At 42.4% G+C, this 13,331-nt stretch overlaps 1 protein-coding gene across 3 annotated transcripts in view; it reads left to right on the top strand.

The window, feature by feature from the left end:
- The window catches only part of FHL5 (four and a half LIM domains 5), a 73,634-nt gene that overhangs the window by 32,480 nt on the left and 27,823 nt on the right, over positions 1-13,331 (top strand). The window contains exon 2 of one of the 3 annotated variants that reach the window (XM_075597495.1): positions 4,145-4,196. The exons of the other annotated variants lie outside the window; for them this stretch is intronic. The gene's annotated coding sequence lies outside the window, so the exon portion shown is untranslated. The remainder of the gene's footprint in view (positions 1-4,144; positions 4,197-13,331) is intronic. 3 annotated transcript variants of the gene reach the window in all.

The raw sequence follows: 13,331 nt of genomic DNA on the forward strand, positions 1-13,331 counted from the left end.
AATACATCCCAAAAAAAACACCCCCTAAATACATACAAATCCTCCACACCCCAAATATATACCAAAAACAAACCTTCAAATACGTAGAATCCCCCCAATATATAATAGAAAATACACCACCTGCAATACATAATAAAAAATACACCCACCCCCCAATACATATAAAAAATACACCTTATCCACCAATACATATAAAAATACTCTCCCCAATACATATAAAAATACATATAAAAATACACCTACCCCCAATACATATTAAAAATACACCTACCTCCAATACATATTAAAAATACACCTACCCCAATACATATTAAAATACAAATACCCCCAATACATATTAAAAATACACCACCCCCCAATACATATTAACAAAAAACAGACTTACCTTGGGGATGGTCTCAGGTCTCTGTTCGGGCCGGGTGGCTCTGCGGGACCCGGCAGCCAGACAAAGCAGTTGCTGTCGGGCCCCGGGTCTCCCCCAGATGCAGGCCTTTCTCTCACTCTGTCCCACATCGAGCTTCCGACGTCGGTGTGCGCCGTGACTCCTCATGCCGGCCTGCACCGGAAGCTAGGCCAAGCTTACTTCCAGTGCGCTGACGTCACAGAGGCCTGTAGCGTGCCAGCGTCAGAAGCTCAGCATGGGATAGAGTGAGGGAAAGGCCTGCATCTGGGGGAGTGCCGAGGCCTGGGCCGGGCCCCCTGCAACCATCGGGCCCGGGACACATGTCCCGGTTGTCCCCCCCTGTCGGCGGCCCTGGATGTAGAAACTGTATCCCTCTGCCACCTTACATAGTCTTCTGATACCTCGATTGCCTCCTCATCTAAGCCAACTGCTCTCACTGGTGCAGTCTGTGTTGCAACGTCATGCCGCAAAGGCATGACAAATGTGGTGAGCTGGCAGTAGGCACTGAGCCTTCGCTGCAAAAACAGTAGGAGTTTTTCCTGCATGCAGCAATGTAACAGGGAGTATAACAGCCAAGCCCAAAGGTATTGTGCCTGGCTGAGTTATGTGAGACCATTTGAAAAATCTTAATAAGGAAGTGAACTGAAACATTGCTGCAAGTTGCATTACAGTTTCTTCATCTAAAAATAAGAAAGCATGTTTTCCACGTTTTAATCGCATACTATTCTAACTAGCCCATATTTTTATGTTTGAAAATAATTGCACAGTTTTAATCAAAATGGTTGATTTTGTAATCGGAAAAAACTCAAAGCATGACCAAATGTTTCACAGACCAGTAATTTCTCTGCAGTACCCAAAACAATGTACAAAGCAAGACGTGCTTGGATTTATAAAACTGGCCAGCTGCAATTAATTAGCTTGGATTCAGCAGGTTAATCAGAAACCTGGACTGCAATTGCTACATACTGTAAGCCTTAGCCTTCCAATTGTTATGCGTGTTTGTAGATGATTTAAACAAATATACAGTACAACGTAGGGAAGGAACTCACCAAGCTTAGGTGCTAGTGAATCAGATAGGTATCCATAATTACGTAATAAAGAAAATATCTGACTGTATTTAAATAAAAACACAGCTTACCAAAACTTAAATAATCAAAATGAAATAATGCAACACAAAATACAAACACCTCCTATAGACATAATTATCAAAGAACACAAATATAACAAAGCATACACATAATAAAACAAACATACCGTAGATAAGAGAAATAAAAAAATAAGAAATACTCATAGAATGAGGCAACAGCATGACATTTGTAGGTGAAACAATGGAAGATGTTTGGTAATAATATCCACAGTGCTTTTATATCTGTTACACTTGTGAGTGCAACCGGTATTCTCTTTTTTATATATTAAAACTGTTGTTACAATTTTACGCTATGGAGCGGGAGCTCTCTCTTTTCTCTTTATATATACGCATACAGATGCACATACAGTATATTGTAGCATATATATAAATAGTTTATTTATATATGAGTCCCGGATGAAGTCGGAACTCTGTCTATGAAACACGTGGGCTGTTTGGATATTCCATAGCGTCATTGCACTACTGATACTTGGGGGAACCAGGGAGCTTAGGAACTTTGAGCCGTACACTCTGTTCTGGAGGAAGAGCTTTGTGGGCCCACCACGTGATTGCGATCATGACAAGGGACATATGCGCAGCTCATCGTGGACGCCGGTGTATGGTTTCCTTGACTACCTGATGATATGGCAATGACAACAGATACCAGTTGCATGTGCAACCTTCCGTCACACTTGATACTTTGGCTACCCAGGACGCTATGAGGGACGCATGCGCAGTTCATTATGGACTCTGGGCATCGTATCCTTTACTACCTGATGACATGATAATGAGGACATATACTGGACGGGTTACTTGACGGGTCTCTCTGGCCATAGAAGGCGGTCCAGGCAGCCGTGTCACGGCGTTACACGTGACCTTCATCTGGATTCCTATTGGAACGTTCCTACTCCCACTGCAGCTGGTTGTTTTCGCGGGGTTTCTGGGAGTTTTAGCAAATAGGAAACAGAGTTCCAAAGATCCAAAGCTCAGCTGTAGAGAGTCAGTATCCAAAATGTGTAGTATAATCTCAAATGGTATAACAAGTTATAATGGACCTAATGACACCCCTCTCTGAAAATATAAATCCATGTCTCTAAACATACTCCTACATGTGGGGGACCTGTGTGACAAAGGTATGGGTCAGTAAATAATATCTGGCCCCCTAATGCACAGTAATTGCCATCCCCCTGGAGAGAGACAACAAGACAGAGAGATATAGAACCCCCAGACCGCAATGATCGGAATGGGTTTAACTCACAGTTGAGAGCTGGTGATGTCCAATAGAGCGTGCGTCACGTATGTAAATAGCAGCAGGAGAAATTCCACGAAGGAGGCACCGGAGCACAGCAAGAAAAAGGAGGGGGCTAAACACCAAAAGAAGCTAAAAATCCTTTATTCCGTGATAGACATCATGGTATGGGATGTGTAAAAGAACTCTTCGGGCCGTCGCCCTTTGACAAAGGGTGACAGCCCGAAACGCGTTAGAGTTCTTTACACATCCCATACCATGATGTCTATCACGGAATAAAGGATTTTTAGCTTCTTTTGATGTTTAGCCCCCTCCTTTTTCTTGCTGTGCTCCGGTGCCTCCTTCGTGGAATTTCTCCTTTCTGGGAGTTTTAATTGGTTTCCTTGGTAATGGTATGCAGTTTGGTGAGGGTATAAGTATTTGTCACAGTCTTTTGACCAGTGCACAACCCTGAGGTAGGTCCCTCTACGAGGACCGAAACGTTGGTTGCGGTGCCTTGTATGCATAATACACTATTTGGATTACTACAACTACCTGTGTGCTGTCTCGTTATACTGCACCTACAACTGGTAAATATATATATATATATATATATATATATATATATATATATATATAATATGTGTGTGTGTGTGTGTGTCTGTGTGTGTGTGTGTTCTTTAGAGGATCAGCTCTCCTGTAGTTTGAAGTGTTGAGGTGCTTGGCTCAGAAGGATGTATAGAAAGTCAGCCTCACTCATTTCAATTAGTTAAAGGTGATTTCATTACACCATATTAGGATCTTCTGAACTTGTGAATATGAATATAATAAAATATCATATGAATTTATTAATACAGATTAAACAGACATTTAATGTTGCATGAACTTCCATTGCATTCTCATGACATTGACTAAAGGCGTTAGAGAGTATGGCTGAAAAAGCCCTAATATATTACAAATTATCAGAAAAAAATTAATTTAGATGTAAAGTGAAGCTCTTCTCCAAAAGTGGCCTGGAGATGAGAACAAATATTTGTAAATGACAAGGTCTGGTTGGTTACTTTATTACAAAGCTGAAAAATACAGTTTTGTGCAGTTATGTAGCTTTGGGTTTGTCTCAGATGCTGTGTCTCTGGCTCTGATGATATATTATTTGTTCCTGCTTATCATTAGTACTACCAAAAAAGCACTTTTCTGACACTGAAAAGTCTTTATATAAATCACTCCTCATTGCCATGTTATTATTACCGTTATTATTGTTGCTGCCAAATATTTTTTTCAGTGCACAGCAACAAGTTGTCCTTTAGTTCAAAAGAACAGAACATATGTCTTAGGTAATTGATGTATCAATATAACCTACTGTATCCCATTTCACTTTTGTCATTAGGATTTTGTAGATGGAAATGGCAAATCAAAAGAAAGTCAAAATATATACGTCTGTAAGTACTTTTATGTTTCTGTGCATCTATCATTTTTTGGGGATTTGGAACTTTGTGTTCCAATTTTAGGGAACAGTATTGTCATTGGCTAATCTCTGTTCTCGTGGCAGTCAATTTTTATCTAATTCTACTGTCCATTTCAGAAGTTTGTTGACATAAATGTGTTTTGCTGCTATTTGCATGTAACATCTAATTCTTAATCATTTGTACCTTTTAACACTTAATTTCCCATTTTCCCTTTCCATTTTACATACTGTATAGTAATTCAATTTGTTTTATATTTTCCTGTATCCCAGTTTATTGAAATATTTCCTTCATTCTTCTCTATGTATTACCATGTACAGTATCTTGTAACACTCTGAAATTAAAGCCTGTTGGGTGACAGTCTTCAGATATCAATGGACACTATCTGTGTCCCTTCTAATGTAAGGGAAAGTAACATTTACTTCAGAATGTGCTTCAGGTTATAATATTTTGAGGGCTTATTTCTCTGATATTGTGTGAAAAAAAGTGCATACAAAAAAATGAAAATATTCACATATTTTATAGGGAAGATCAGGGAATCTAATATTTTCCTCATAAAGAATTAATCATCATCATCAGCAGTCCTTGTCTATCCACTGCTGGATGAAAGCCTCCCCAATTATCTTCCAGATACTCCAGTTCCAACACATTTTCTAATTTTATCCTCCCATATTACTTTTGGTCGTCGCTTTGGTCTTTTGATATCTCTTGCAACCCTGTTGAGTACCATCTTAGTCCATCAATAGTAATTTATTCATCCGATATGTCCATCCCACTGACGTTTTAATGTTTGAAGTGAAACTTCCCCGAGTGATTTGCCGAGCATCACTCCCCCCCCCCCCCCCCACAACACCGGTTGGACACTTTCCTCTTGAAGCACAGTCGAAGGTTCTCTTGAAAGATTGTCTTGTTTCTTCCACACGCACTCTATCCCATCGTCATTCTCCTATTGATTTCATTGAAAAGGTTCCTATCCATTTAAACTTGCTGGTCAAGGTAGACATAGTTTTCAAGTTCTTCTAGTTTCATTCCATTGATTTCGATCTTTGTAGTATTGACACATTTATTGAACATCACTTTGATCTTACTGATGTTTATATGGAGCTCACCTCCTTTCTTGCTCTCTGATTTGTTGCTCCATGTGCTCTGGATTTGTGGCAAAAATAATAATGGTGCTTGCAAATTGTAGGTGAGTCAGATATTCACTGTTGATTTGAATTCCTTTTTCTTCCCAATATAGTCTCTGTTGCTGGGAAAAGTGTTGATGACATTGTGTCTCCCTGTCGTACCTCCCTGCTAATTTTTATCTTGCTTGTATCTTCATGTAATCTAATGGCTGATGTGGTATTCACATGAAGTCTTAATGAATTTAAAAACAGAGATGTAGACAGAATTTAATGCTTTTTCAACATTTTTGAGTCCCAACTGAGTGGTAGAGCGTATTCAACAACTTGGATGTGGTCCATTGTTTTTTATCCAGTGCAAACTCCTGCTTGTTGTCTTGGGTGGCCAAAGTCCACAGTCTATTGCAGCTGATTGCTGAGTATGTTTGTAAAAGATCTTGTAAGTGATTGGAAGTAGACTTATTGCTCTGTACAGTAGCTTTTGAGCTTTTTTTTGTGTGGCGAGCATAATTTTGACATTGCTCAATTTTTCTGTAATATTCTTGTTCTTCAGGCAACATATCAAGAGTTTTGCAAGGATTTTCTCTATTTGCTTCCCAGCTTCTTTCAAGATTTCAGTTGTAATTCCATCTTCCCTGGTGTCAATGATGTGTCTAGCGCGTCTTGAACTCATGTCTCTGCACTCCTAGCCTGGAGCTCTACCTGTCTGCCACTGGGACTGCTATTTCTGCAGAGAACTTTCGGAAAGCTACTGATGACCGGCACCTATTCATGATCAGCAGCCAGGCCTTTATAAACCTCCCCTTCCCGTGGAGGTGACATGTTCCCCCACCCCTGTCCCCGCCACTTGTTCCCCCCCCCACTGTCCCCACCGCTTGTTCCCCCCCGTCCCCACCACTTGTTCCCCCTGTCCCCAGCCGCTCGTTCCCCCCCGTCCCAGACGCTCCTTCCCCCCCTCCCCAGCACTCCCGGTCCCCACTGAGTGTGGCTAGCCGCGGGGTGAAGAGAAGCGCCGGGGGAGGTTACAGTATAGCTAGGCGCGGGGTGAGGAGGAGAAGCGTCGGGGGAGCTTACCTGCAGTGAGGAGAAGCGGCCGACTGAGGCATATTGAAGATTGCCTGTGAGCCCAAGTGTGTGATGTCACCCCGCCCCTCAGCCAATGGGAGAGCTTGACAGCGAGAGGGGCCAACCAATCACAAAACGCACAAATCCACAGACAAACACCACAGACAAACATTTCAGTTTTATATATATAGATTTAATATATATATATTTTGACCAAAGTTCTGTTGGGGCCAAAACGTTGATCAGACTACAACAGACTCTGAGGCATTGGTGAGTGCATGTGAATATAGTTCACATATATTTACATATATTAGTGAATATATTTACATATATTAGTGGAATAACAGTATTTCATATATTTACATATATTAGTGGTCAGTGATTAATGGAGTCTGAAACCAATGACATTGTCTTTGAAGCAGAGGAGGCTGGTTCAAATTCAAATGTCAGCTCCTTGTGACATTGGGCAATATATTCTATCTCCATTTGTCTCCAGATGCCGCCAAAATGAGAAGGTACATTTTACAGAGCAGTGATTTTTATTTTGTATTGTTATAAAAAAAAATCATATAACACATGTATTTAAACCATTATATTAATAATCACATAGAAAATGGCATTACTGGCCACTGGCTGGATTCAAGGCCCTCAGCTTTGCATTGGTCCTTCAACTGTTCCAACCAGGGATTCATTGATTAGTAATGTTTTCAGTAATGTACATTATTAGGTAGACAGCACAGGAACAGCAGCGCTAAAACACCTAATGTCGCATCTATTGGGGCAATAAAATGTCTTAATATTTCCAACCGGTTTAGCATTTTGGATTTAATAGAGGTATTAGAACACCAACAAATTGGCGAAATTTGCAAGATTGAGACATTTTGGCCACATCACATTGATTTGTTAAAATTAAATCAGCTTCTAACAAAAAAACATTCTTGCACGGTTTGAACATGCAAGAAGGGCTTTTCAAATACGGTGACCTGCATATCCGAGCAACAAGGGCTCTTTTCAAATGGATATGCACTGTTGAGGCTACTAGAATGGGCCCCATTCCTACTCCTTTCCTGTAGACATACATGTAGACAGAGGTTTCTGTTCACAGAGTGAGTCATTTTATAATGTTTCAGACCCAATAACCCTTCATGGTATAAATTAGTAAGGGATAACGACAGTTGGAAGTAGGCAAGCATGGTGTATAGGTCCCAGTGGCTCGGAGAGCCCTCCTTTAGGGCTTGGTGTGGCCCACTCCTCTGTAGTTAAACTTTTCAGGCCATTACGTAGTTAATGAGGTTGTTGGTTCCAGAAACCCACAAGTTACCCCCCCCCCCCACCACCACACTCCACCATTTTGGATGAAGCTCGATTTAATGAAAATGTAATACTAGGCCCAGGAAATCCTCTCTGTAGCCCTCAATTTAGTACTTAATCTGAGGACGGATCACTGGACCTGCAATGCTATAGAACTGACTAACTATGTTTACACAAGCGTCTGTTTGATACTCAGTAATAAATTGGAAAAATTATGTTACAATACTTATCTATAATAATACCTATTGAATCTGCAAGAACGTAGTCTGTTTTGATTGAGTTAATTAATAGTTTAGGGTACAAATTAGAGATGGGCGAACGTTTTAAAATGTTTGCCAAGTAAAAATCTCCACCGCTCTTTCCTCTAAAACCTACAATACTTTAGGCGTACAAACTTTCTGGCCCAAATTCACTAACCATGCAAAACTTGCCCTTTGGTGCCAAATAAATATATTGAACCATTTTAAAAGTTCACGTGCAGTTTTCCCAGTAAAAAAAACAAAATTAAATAACCTGAAATATGATGTTTTTTTTTTTATTTTTTTAGCGTAACACATATTTCTGGGTCTGGATGTTGTTGTTTGAAAATAGACTTGCTGGCAAATGTTGACAATTTTCTCGAATTTAAACAATTTCCAGCAAAAGTTTTAGAACTTTTTGGCCAAAATGATCACAGGAGATTCTCGGGATTGTTTTTGATTTTTTTTTAATGTTTGAGCGATACAGTGGCTAAAAAAAACTCTGCAAGTTCACACATCTCTAGTCTGTGGATACTTGGATTCTCAAAATAGATCACATCATTCTCTAATTTCCATGTTCCACTCTAATGAATTTAACTGCTAATCCCAAAACTAAAAGTGACAAATTTAGGATTGACTCATCCTACCTAAGGCCTTGGCCATGTTTGGCGCTTGCTGGCGGAAGCGTGCTGACGCGCGCTCCCGCTCAGCAGTGAGCCCCTACAGCTGCAATTAGAGCGCAGGTCTTAGGAGAATTTAAAATTCCCCCACTTGCCGGCGAGACAGGCCGGTCACGTGAGCGGTTCAGCTCCGTGACGTCAATGGCCCGCCCCCGGACCGCCTGCTGGGAGCGCTTGCGGTAAGCAACCGCAAGTCCAGAGAAAGCACCCGCTTTCCCTGAGCCTCAGCACGCCAGCGGTAAGCGTGTCCGAGGACTAATAGCTTGAAGCTATTTCATAGAAATTGTGATTGCTACATTTTAAAATTCAACAGCTCCATAGTAGGCACATACTGTAGTTAACTTTCATGAGGGTATACTAGTTTTCATAATGGAAACATGTTTTAGTTATTGTAAAGTTTGCCAATGCATGAGTTAAAAGGAGTTTTTTTTTTACAGTAACCATGCAGTTTGTAATTAAAGAATTTGCATTAGTATTGTGTATGCTAAAATGCTTTCCACAAGCATATACATTGATGGTGTTCAATGCCTACTAAACATTACGTTTTGATAAATATTTTATATTTCTTTGCCTCCCCAAATATAACGTAGACAACTTTACATGTCCCCTTATGTAGATGCAGATAATGAATTTGGTCAGAGTTAAAGATACAGTATTTGTTCACTCTCACAATGAGTTTTTGAAACTTGAATGTACTTTTTATATTTTGTTTCAAGAATTAAGTGAAAAGCTTTCCACCTATATTATGTACTATTTAAAAAAATCAATATATCTTGCTTTTTTATATAAATGATAAAATAACTCTTCGATATGTTGTCAAAAATAAATGACCAGGGAACAATGTACAGTCAGCTGTTTTTTGTCATGAGATTGCAGTGGGTTGCTTTCTCTCTTGGGAGAGTTTCAAGATGACCTCCACAACGGGAACATGTAGCATCTAGTAAACTAATAATAAAGTTCAGACAATATTCCTCTGGGTGATTTAGATGAGAACACCAGAACACATTCCACTTAAACTGACTAATATATTCCTCAGGGATTAAAAGAGAAGAAATGAATTCCATGTTTTGCTATAATGTACATGCAGGTATAGGTTAAAGTGAATTAGAAAGTAGTGGTTCTGTGCTGGGATGCATAAATGCATGATAAAAAGAAATACATGTATTGTTGCTACTGTAGTAAGGCCAACACTGTTTGGAGAGGGAGAAGGTTAAAAATACTTGTTGTACAGTCTAGCAATGTGTTTCTAAGTAGAGATGTACAAGTGTCTCACAGTTCAGTTTCTGAACATTTCACAATTTTTGCAAGACATACTGTATGAGCTCTCTCTCTCTCTCTCTTCTCTACACTGTATTGCAGTTATATACAGTGGTTATACTTGGTCATAGCGGGTGACTAACTTTCTGGAGTAGGTAAACAGTATAGGCCCACTTACACAGTACACTCTGTGGCCTGTACAAAGGGGTTGAGGCTTGTCAGCCAGCAGAATTCTCATCTTTACACTGTTAGTGTATAAAATCCAATCAGTGTAATCATAACTTAATCAGACCCATCATTACTTGTGCTCTGTCAGCATCGTTTCCACTAATATGTATAAAAATTAAGAAAAGTAGTAAAACCCACGTTAACAACATTGAGTGGGGATAGACTACTTACTGTATGTATTTTTGAAGAATCTCTTAACATGTGAAATATGTATTTAATTGTTAAATTTAGAACTAAGTAACAAATCACTTCCACTTCTTTGGCTCAATCCTTAGACTGTCAAATGGACTCACTTTCTTAGTATCCAGACTAGTAATATAATATAAACTGCAGTATAGGGTAGAAACAGCTAAATTCCAACTCTGTAATAGGTTGAGAGGGTTGAGGGAGGGTGTTCCTAGCTGTTCTCACCTTCATTACAAAATGTAATAACAAAATGTACCAATAACGAGAGGACACAGTCTGGAGGTATAATGGCCGCGGCTTTGTTTATTAATAATAAACATAATCATAACTGAGATAGCGTGCTGCCCGTCCGCGCCAGAAAGTGCTCGGTGCTGGGCAATGCAAGAGGGGGCACCCGGAAGTAAGTCCCGGTGACCTGCCCCTTCGCTTCAACCTGCTTTACCAGCCCCGAGCCCCCTCTGGCTGCACAAGCACCTACCCCCCCACCCCCCCAACTGCCACCACCGACGGGCCTGTTTAATCCCCCTTAAATCAGGCCCGTACCGCCATACCCTCGCTCGCTGCCTCCCGACCCCTTCTGCCAAAACTCGGCTGCCGCTTTATTGGGGTGTCTTGATTTGGACTTGGGGTGCTGGCCCCCGCACCCGGCGCAGCTATGCTGGAAATGACAATTGGGGAATCTGCATTTTGACTCGTTAAAACCCCAGCATATGCCCGACTGTTTACCGACTGCGCGTCCCCTTCCTGCCAGCCGCGCAAACAATTCCGAACCCTCCTGTGAATTGTTACTGCACGTGTCCCTCTGAAAGCCTGCCCCACGAGAGGTTGAACCTCCTCCCCCCGAAATGTGATCTAAGTATAAGTCGACATCCTTACGGTCCCACATAACTACCCCTTTATTCTCCTGCATACTTTGCCTGAATTCCACGTCGTATGTCCACCATCCCATTCCCCTGTATTTTTTAAATGCCTTCCTGATTATGTCTTGGTATTTAAACAACGCGTAGCATAATTGTGGCTCCTTTTCCCCCACTACGCCTGCCAATATCCCGAACGCCTGCACCCAGTTACGGAAAGTGCGTGGGTACAATCGTCTTTCTACATCGTCCTTCTTAGCTTCCCCTTTCTTCTCAGATTTCGCTACTGCTTTGTTGTACCCAGGAAGCAACGTCAGTAACTCAACATAGTCCCCTGCCCAAATTCTTTCCTTCACCTCGTCTGACAGATGTGCGCCCAGGGACCGGTGACCGCTGTATACGAATCACCATATGCCGCATCCCCTACCCTCTTTGATTTTGCTGTCGCTACTGGCACCCCGGTCCCTACCCCTTCCGCTGGTCCTCCTACTGCACTAGCTGCTGCTGTAACTCCCACTCCCTGCCCTGACCCTCCCTCTGTTGTTACCTGGATAGCTGCTGATCCCACACCCCCGCTAACGCCTGCTTCCCCTGCCGAAGCCTGTTCCTGTGTAATCCTAGCTGACGTGCTTGCTGCTCCGGGGTTCGCCCCTGCTGCGGTTCCTCCTTGTGCCTTGCTAGACTTGCCTACGCCTGCTGCTAGCAATGCCGCCTGAACGACCTTTTCCATTATGCTGATCAGTCTTGCCTCGGCATTGTCCGCCGCCCATGCTACCGAACTCTCCGGTATTGGGGAACCGCGGATGCCTGGCAAGGTAGCCCCCTCTATATGCGTAGCTCTCTTACGTTTACTTGTCCCCGGCGGTGATGTGAACCGCCTGTCGGGACCAACCTCGAGGCCCTTGCCCCTCCGAGTTCTGTTCGCAGGCCCACCAGGGCGCCCCGTCCGCTTACGAGTCGTGGACGACGTACCAGCGCCGCAAAGCGAGGTCGAACGTGTCCCGACCGGTCCAGTCTTTCCTGTAAGAGAAAGCAAGATTGAAACACCCCACCGGATTCATCCACTCCTAATCGGAAGTCCACCATCCAGGGCTCCAGCCCGCCCCCCTGCACGTGCCTGCTGCCGGACCCACGTGCTCCGCTCCTCCACCTTGGTCGCCATTCGCCCCTACCATGGCCCGTCTGTCAATCAGCTTGCGGCCCGACCCACGCCGCTATCCCCGCGCCCAGCGGTGCCTCGGTGCACGTGGCCTCCCAACTCGCTTGAGCGCTCTCCCGGCTGCTCGACCCTCCTTGGTTGCTTCCAGATCCCTGCGTCAATGCCCGCAATTGCTGGTGCAGCCACCCCTCGTCGTGGTCCTGTGCTTCCGCCAAGAGCCGCATCGTACTGGCCTGTAAAGACATTCCCAAAAGCACTGCGTGCCAGTGCTTTGCCTTCCTGGGCAACTGCTGTAATAACAAAATTACACATTACCCCTTGCCTATCCATTTTTTTCAAAATTATGTATATACCTATATACACGTATATATACCTATATGCACGTGTATCTATATCTATGTGCACGTATCGTTCCTTATATATACCTATCTATGCCCATATGCATGTATATATACCTATATCCACGTATATGTATATCTATTCTACCATATGTGCATGCCCACCTACGCCCGTAGCCCCCCCTAACCCGTATAAACGTCTACCACATGACTATGCACCGCATCTAAGCCCGATTCTAATACCTATGAACGCCTAACGATACCTGTCATCCATACGTGACTTCCGGCGTTAAAGAACCATGAAATACCGTATGGTGAACTGTTTAATATTGACAACGTGATAACATGATGGTGAACTGTTTAATATTGATTGACGTACCGTATATAACAATATGCATAACACCTCTCTGGCCCATATAATATTAACGCATGGTGGCTTTCCTACATCCCTACCCTCGTGACCTGCTCCATAATAACAACCTGAAAAAGCACTTTTTTATTTTTATTTTTTTGAAATTTTTTAATGAACTGCATACCACATTCTCTGCTACTGACGTACTGTATAACACCTACTTTCTCATAACACCTGGTGAACTAACCACGTACATACCACATATCTGGCCCATGTTTTTAATGACATGCTATCTAGCCCACGCGTCTGGCGAAT

The sequence above is a fragment of the Ascaphus truei genome, chromosome 4 (genome assembly GCF_040206685.1).
Source record: "Ascaphus truei isolate aAscTru1 chromosome 4, aAscTru1.hap1, whole genome shotgun sequence".
NCBI lineage: Eukaryota > Metazoa > Chordata > Amphibia > Anura > Ascaphidae > Ascaphus > Ascaphus truei.